At 36.3% G+C, this 7,296-nt stretch overlaps 1 long non-coding RNA gene across 2 annotated transcripts; it reads right to left on the reverse strand.

Moving 5' to 3' along the window:
- Positions 1-3,068: 3,068 nt before the first annotated feature.
- LOC104217291 (uncharacterized) lies at positions 3,069-6,952 on the reverse strand. 2 transcript variants are annotated; one of them, XR_011402925.1, is made up of 4 exons: positions 6,621-6,952; positions 6,495-6,548; positions 4,206-4,273; positions 3,069-3,155 (listed from the first exon to the last, which is right to left on the reverse strand). It is a non-coding gene; the product is annotated as an uncharacterized lncRNA (long non-coding RNA). The 2 variants fall into 2 exon arrangements; XR_708737.2 differs by having other exon boundaries at positions 6,495-6,952.
- Positions 6,953-7,296: the final 344 nt, after the last annotated feature.

Here is a 7,296-nt window from a genome sequence, read left to right on the forward strand (position 1 = left end):
CGTATGTATCATCGTATTTTTCTCATTATCTGGATATGCCCCATGAGTACTTTGTTTCATCTATTCATATATCTACGCCGATGGATGCTACTATTATTATGGACCGTGGATATTGGCCGTGTGTAGAACTGGGGGATTTGAGACTAAAGTTGATCTCCTATTGCTTAGTATGGTTGATTTCGACGTGATATTAGGTGTGGATTAGTTGTCTTCATGTCATGCTATTATGGGTTATCACGCTAAAATCGTGACGTTGGTAATGCCGGGATTACCAAGGATCGAGTGGAAAGGTTCTCTAGATTTTGTTCCCAGCAGAGTGATTTCATATTTGAAGGCCCAACGGATTATTGGGAAGGGGTGTTTGTCTTATTTGGCCTTTGTGAGGGATGTGAGTGATGATACTCCTACTATTAATTCTGTTCCAGTGGTGCGAGATTTTCCGGATGTGTGTTCCGGTAGACCTGCCAGGCATGCCGCCCGACGGGGATATTGGTTTTGGTATTGACTTAGTGCCGGACACTCATCCATCTATATACCATATGGTGCCAGCTGAGTTGAAAGAATTGAAAGAGAAGCTTTAGGAACTTCTTGATAATGGGTATATTAGGCCTAGTGTGTCGCCTTGGGGTGCACCAGTTCTGTTTATGAATCAGAAAAGAAGCCTTGACTCTCATCTTACTCTTTGAGGAACCTTTCAAATCCGAAAATAATGGTTGTTTAACCTAAAAAATAGTTTTTATGATCAAGGCAATTAATTAAATATTTTGGATTACTAACAACTGATTTACTTCATTTTTACAAATATAAATGATATGAAAAAGGAACAAATATAAAAAGGGACATATTGAGATATGAAAGGAAATAGAATATTTAACACAACTTAGATCTTTTGAAGTACACCAAAAAAATTAGCTGGTTATTTTGGGTGCATCACTGGCACAGATTTAAAATTGGAGATAGCCGCGTAATAGAAAAGGAAATAGATGATGAAAATTTAAACTCTCACGCAAACAACAACCATGATCAATTTGGATGAGAACAATATAGACAGGGACGCGTGAGGTTGCTCAGTTGGTAATGCACCTCCACCCACGACCATTAGGTTCTGGGTTCGAGTCACGCTAGAGGAGAAATGTGGAAATACTATAGCTTCTCCTAATTTGAAAAAAAATGAAAACAATATGCCCATCTTCAATTTTCTCCTCAATTAAGAAAAAGGAACCATTTAACAAGTTGAATATCATAACCTTATGTAGGCCTTCTATAAAATATTTTATTTATTCTTAGAATGGTAATAATATTATATATTTGTAGCACAAAGGGTTGTGCTAAAGCCATTTTTACAATTTGATAGAATCAAAAACATAGTTTTCTTCTAACTCCTACTAAAGGGATTCAGTGATAACAAAAAAAAAATAAAAATGAACCAACCTCTTCCTTACACTAGAAGTGAAAAAACAGAAAATACAAAAAAATAATTTACAATCTACAATACTGCTCATATAATGTCGGAAACCAAGAAAATATAAAAAATAAATCAACAATCTATAATACTGATCATATAATCTCAAAAAATGAATTAACAACCTATATCATCCTCACAACCCCAATCACTACACCGTAAATCCAAAAATAACATACTATGTAAACCATATAATACAAGAATTAAAAAGAATATTTCCAGCAAATAAGTACCAAGAAATTAAAAGAAATCAGGAGGAATTTTTTTAGCTATTGGTTCCTTCCGGACCCCATACTGGAGATTAGGTATTCTTTGAAACTCTTGTTGTTGATAGAAAGGTTCCTTCGTGCGAGAAAGTTTTTCTTGATAATTAAGACCTTGTCTTTCAGAGATTTCGAGAAATGGGAAGGATCAAGCTCGTTATAGATGAACTCAGCAAACTTTTCCCAGTTGGAATCATCATCCATTGGTAAAACCCCATGGATGACACTGTAGCTTTGCGCCTTCTTTATTATGTCTATCAAATGGTGACGTCTTTGGTATAGTGATTGTCTTGTATTTAACCTTCTTCCATTTAGCCATTTCTGTTCTTGAGTTTTGATTGGACCTTTCTTGAGAGAGAGACAGAGGTAACAGAGCGAGAGAGAGAGAGCGGAGGAATTGAATTCCTTTTATTTTATTTTTTTGTCTGGTTAACCCACTAGTATCAGGTTTCTAAATTTATATAAGCCTAATCGGCTTACTGAAATTTAGAGTAAAGATTTTTTGTTTTGAATTTCGTTAACACGGATGTAAATTACTTTAGTCCTCATTTCTTTATTTCAAAATTATTAATGAACATAACAATTTATAAAAAATCTCACCCGCTTCAAGCAATGATTTAAGAAATGAAAATATGATAAACTCTTACTTTTAATTATCCTCTTAAATCATATTAGCTCTTGTAGCTAGAGCATTGAATCTGAAACGACAATTACTAGAAAAAGAATCATTGGAAAAAATTTCAATATGAAAGTGAATTGTTCATATAGCTGGAGCTTGAATCAGAAAAGATGTCCATATGTCGTCATAAGCTATTTTTATGCTTTGCATCAATCAACTTGTGTGAGAGCTATTGTTACATGAAGGAGGCCTTGACTCTCATCTTATTCCTTGAGGAACCTTTCAATTCCTAAAATGATTGTTGTTTAATCGAAAAATAGTTTTTGTGATTAAATAAATATTTTGGGTTACTAGCAACGGATTTACTTCACATTTTCAACTATAAATGATATTAAAAATGACCAAATACAAAAAAGGGACAAATTGAGAGATAAAATAAAATAGAATATTATCACGACCCAAAACCAACCGTCGTGATGACGCCTATCATGGAACTAGGCAAGCCACTACTCAACCATCTCAGCATAGTAAAAGCTTTGAAAGTATAGACGGAAGCAATTAATATTTGGAAAAGCCTTTTTGAAATAGAAATAAATCTGCAACACAATATAATCTATCCCAAAATCGGGGTGTCACCGAGTACATGAGTGTCTTCACCAGAATATAGTCTACTACAATGTCAATGGAATAAGAATTGAAATATAGATAAAGATAATGAAGGAGAGTCAAGGCCTGCGAAACCATGCATCTACCTCGATAGTCTCCGAGATCTGACTCCTCAATCAACAGCCGAAGCCGGAAGCACCTGGATCTGCTCACGAGGTGCAGGGTGTAACATGAGTACAACCAACTCAATAAGTAACAAATCCAACCTTTGGACTGAAAGATAGTGACGAACTCAACCAGCATAGTTTAATATAGAAATAACAGTACAAAATGTAGGCATGCTTTCAAGTTCAATAAATAGCTCAAAACAGTAAAATAAATCAAATCCGAATGATATGAAGAATATAACTCTTCTACTTCTAGATGCCAATGCACATGCTATATGTGGTACATCATGATGACAACCTTATATGCTACACTCTCAAATGCTCAATCACTCAGTACTGTATATGGCCTATATGGTCCGGGGAAGATTCATCCCGGAATATATACATCACTGACCATCAGTCACCTAGTACCGAGTAGGGCCAATCCAGCCCGTGGAGAAGATCCATCTCTAAGTATATAATGCTTCGGACAAGATCCATGTCCAGGAAAGATCCATCTCTCAATAATATCAACTGCCCTTACTGGGTGTGTGTGCAGACTCCAGATGAGCTCCTTCAGTCCAAGCGCTATCATAAATTAGTATAATGGTTATGACGTGTAGCCCGGTCCCATAAATTTCACTCATAATCAGGCTTTCGGCCTCACTCAGTCATCAATCTCCCCAGTCTCACTCACGGGGTTACAAATGTCATGAAACTAGCCTGAACATGATGATATGATGTATGAACAAATAATAACAGAGACTGAGATATGATATGAAATAAATGAACATGATTGAGTACAAAATATCAATAAGATCAATAAGTTACAGCAAGAAATGACCACTATGGGTCCCAACAGTACCAACATATAGTCTAAACATGCTCTCTAGCATGATTGACAACTTAGTTATTTTATCACATGGTGAAAACACGAATATCAATAAAATAGGACCACTTTACAGTGCCATGGAATTGAGTAGGTCCCAATTCATACGGTGCACGCCCGCACACCCGTCACTTGGCATGTGCGTCACCTCAATACTAATCACATAACACATAATTCAGGGTTTCGAACCATCAGAACTAAGTTTGAAAGTGTTACTTACCTCAATCCGGGCAAAACTCTACTCCGACATGTCTTTGCCTCTCAAATCGGTATCCAAACGTCCCGAATCTAGTCACAAGCAGTACATTACAATCAATATAGGCTAAAGGAATCAATTCCACAAGAAAAATACAAATTTATAAGCCAAAATCCGGAATTGGCTCAACCCGTCCCCCTGGGCCTATGTCTCAAAATCCGATAAAAGTCACAAAACTAGAAAGCCCATTTACTCACAAGTCTAACCATACCAAATTTACTCAAATCCGATGACAAAATTCAATTGAAAACCTCAAAAATCTAGCCCAAGAATTCTTCCTCACTTTACCCAATTTTCTACCCCAAATCACAAAGTAGATGATGGAATTAAAGACATAATCATGGAATTTGACCAAAACTAAATAGGAATCACTTACCCCAAACACCCACGCAAGAATCTCTCCTAAAATCGCTTTCTACTGAGCTCCCAAATATATTTTATGTTATGAACTCAAAACCCTCATTTTTGAATCTTGTATTTTTCCTTGATATACCTTCATCGCGATCGAGGAACATACCTCGCGATCGCAAAGCACAACTGTGTTGCCCCACAATTTAACCCTATGCGAAAACGGAATCCCTCATGCGAACGCGATGTAATGACCCTCTGACTTACGCGATCGCGAACCATGTCACGCGTTCACGATGAACAAACTGTGTGGTTCCAACTCCTAACTCACTTCCTCCTCGCGAATGCGGCCTAGCCCATGCGTTCGCGATACACGGCTTCCCAACGCTACACGATCGCAGCCTCTACTCACGAACGCGTAGAGCAAATTCCATCAGTGACCCATTTAGCTTACGCGATCGTGGACCTGCACACGTGATCGCGTATAGGGAAACCAGATCAACCAAAAACCAGCAAACTCAACTTCAACAATCTCCCAACTTAAATTCTTGATCCGTTAATCACCCAAAATCATCCTGAGGCCTCTGCGACCTCAACCAAACATACTAACAGGTCCTAAATCACGATACGAGCTTAGTCAAGCCTTCAAATTACCTCAAACAATATCAAAAATACGAATTGCACATGGATTCAAGACTAATGAACTTTTAAATTTCCATATTCTATAAACGACGTCAAAACCTATCAAATCATGTCCGATTGATCTTAAACTTTGCACACAAGTCAAAAATGACCCCACGAACCTACTCCAACTTCCAGAAATCCAATCCTACCCCGATATAAAAAAGTCCACTCCCGGTCAAACTTTCCAAAATTCTAACTTTCGCCATCTCAAGCCTAATTCTACTACAGACTTCCATACCACAATCCGGACGCGCTCCTAAGTCCAAAGTTACCTAACGGAGTTAACAGAACCATCAAAATTTAAATCTGAAGTTGTTTATACATAAGTCAACATCCGGTCAATTTTTCAACTTAAGCTTTCCATCAAGAGACTAAGTGTCTCAATTCACTATGAAACCTCTTCGGACCTGAACCAACTAACCCCGTAAGTCATATAACAATTGTAGAACACAAAAAAGCAGTAAATAACTACGACTCGCAAAACAACCGACCGGATCGTTACAAACATCTAACACATTGGATTTCTAATATGATCTTAGATTTTTTTTGAAATACAGCAGAAAGAAATTAGCTTTTGATTTTTGATGCATCGCTAAGACAAATTTAAAATCGGAGATAGCCCCCAAAACAAAAAGGAAAAAGATGATGAAGATTTAAGCTCTTTGGCAAGCAACAACCGTGTTCAATTTGAATGAGAACGATATGACCCTCTTCATTTTCTCCTCAATTAAGAAAAAGAAACAAATTGTAAAAAGTTGGATATCATAACCTTATGTAGATCACATATAAAAGATTTTCTTTAAAATGGTAAAAGCACAAAGGATGTGCTAAAACCATCTTTACAATTTGACAGAATAAAAAACATAACTTTTATCTAACTCTTACTACAGAGATCCAATGATATATACAAAATGAATCAACATTTTGCACGAAATCTTCCTTACACCATAAGTGAAAATAAGAAAATACAAAAAATAAATCAACAACTATAATACTGCTCATATAAATTTAGAAGCCAAGAAAATATAAAAAATGAATCAACTATTTATAATACCGATCATACAATGTCAAAAAATGAATTAACAACTTATATCATCTACACAGGGGCAGATGCAGCTTGAAAGTACCGGATTCAGATGAACCCGGTACTTTCGATACGGAGTATAAATTTATGTATAAAAATCTACTAAAATTGAAAGAAATAATGTAATGAGTTTGAACCTTAAATTTGAATTTCGAATCCGCCTTTGCATCCACACCACCCCAACCACCACACTGCAAATCCAAGAATAGCATTTTAAACTATACAATACACGATTTAAAAAGAATTGTCCAACAAAAAAGTACCAAGAAATCAGGAGAAATATTTCTTGGTAATGAACCCTTCCGGACCCCATATTGTTTCACACACTTGAGAGATTGAGTCTTTTTTAAAACTCTTGTTGTTGGTGGAAAGGATCCTTTGTGTGAGAAGTTTTTTGTTGATAGTTAAGACCTTGTCTTTCAGAGTTTTGAGAAATGGGAATAAGCTTGTTATAGATGAACTCAACAAACATTTCCCAGGTGTAATCATCATCCATAGGGTTTTAAGGTTTGTAAAACCTCATGGAAAACACTGTAGCTCTACACCTTCTTAATTATGTCTACATCGATTAAATTCCAAGGCTTTTCCAATGGTGACGTTTGGTGCAATGAGTGTCTTGCATTCAACTTTCTTCTATTCAACCATTTCTGTTCTTGAGTTTTGATCAGGCCTTTCATGAGAGAGACTGTCACGATCCAAAAATTTCTCCGAAGGAGTCGTGATGACATCTAGTCTCTAAATTAGGTAAGCCTAACATTAACTGAAATAACATTGATATTTGCCAACTTTAAATTCAATAACTCCTAACAATTTATAATTCCCAAAACCGGTGGTACAAGTCACAAACATTTCTAAGAGTAGTTATACAAAACAAATACATCACTGTTCCGAAACAAAGGGAACAAATGGAAATAAGTTCAATTGAAGGTAACTCTGAGG

Source organism: Nicotiana sylvestris, chromosome 1 (assembly GCF_000393655.2).
Source record: "Nicotiana sylvestris chromosome 1, ASM39365v2, whole genome shotgun sequence".
NCBI lineage: Eukaryota > Viridiplantae > Streptophyta > Magnoliopsida > Solanales > Solanaceae > Nicotiana > Nicotiana sylvestris.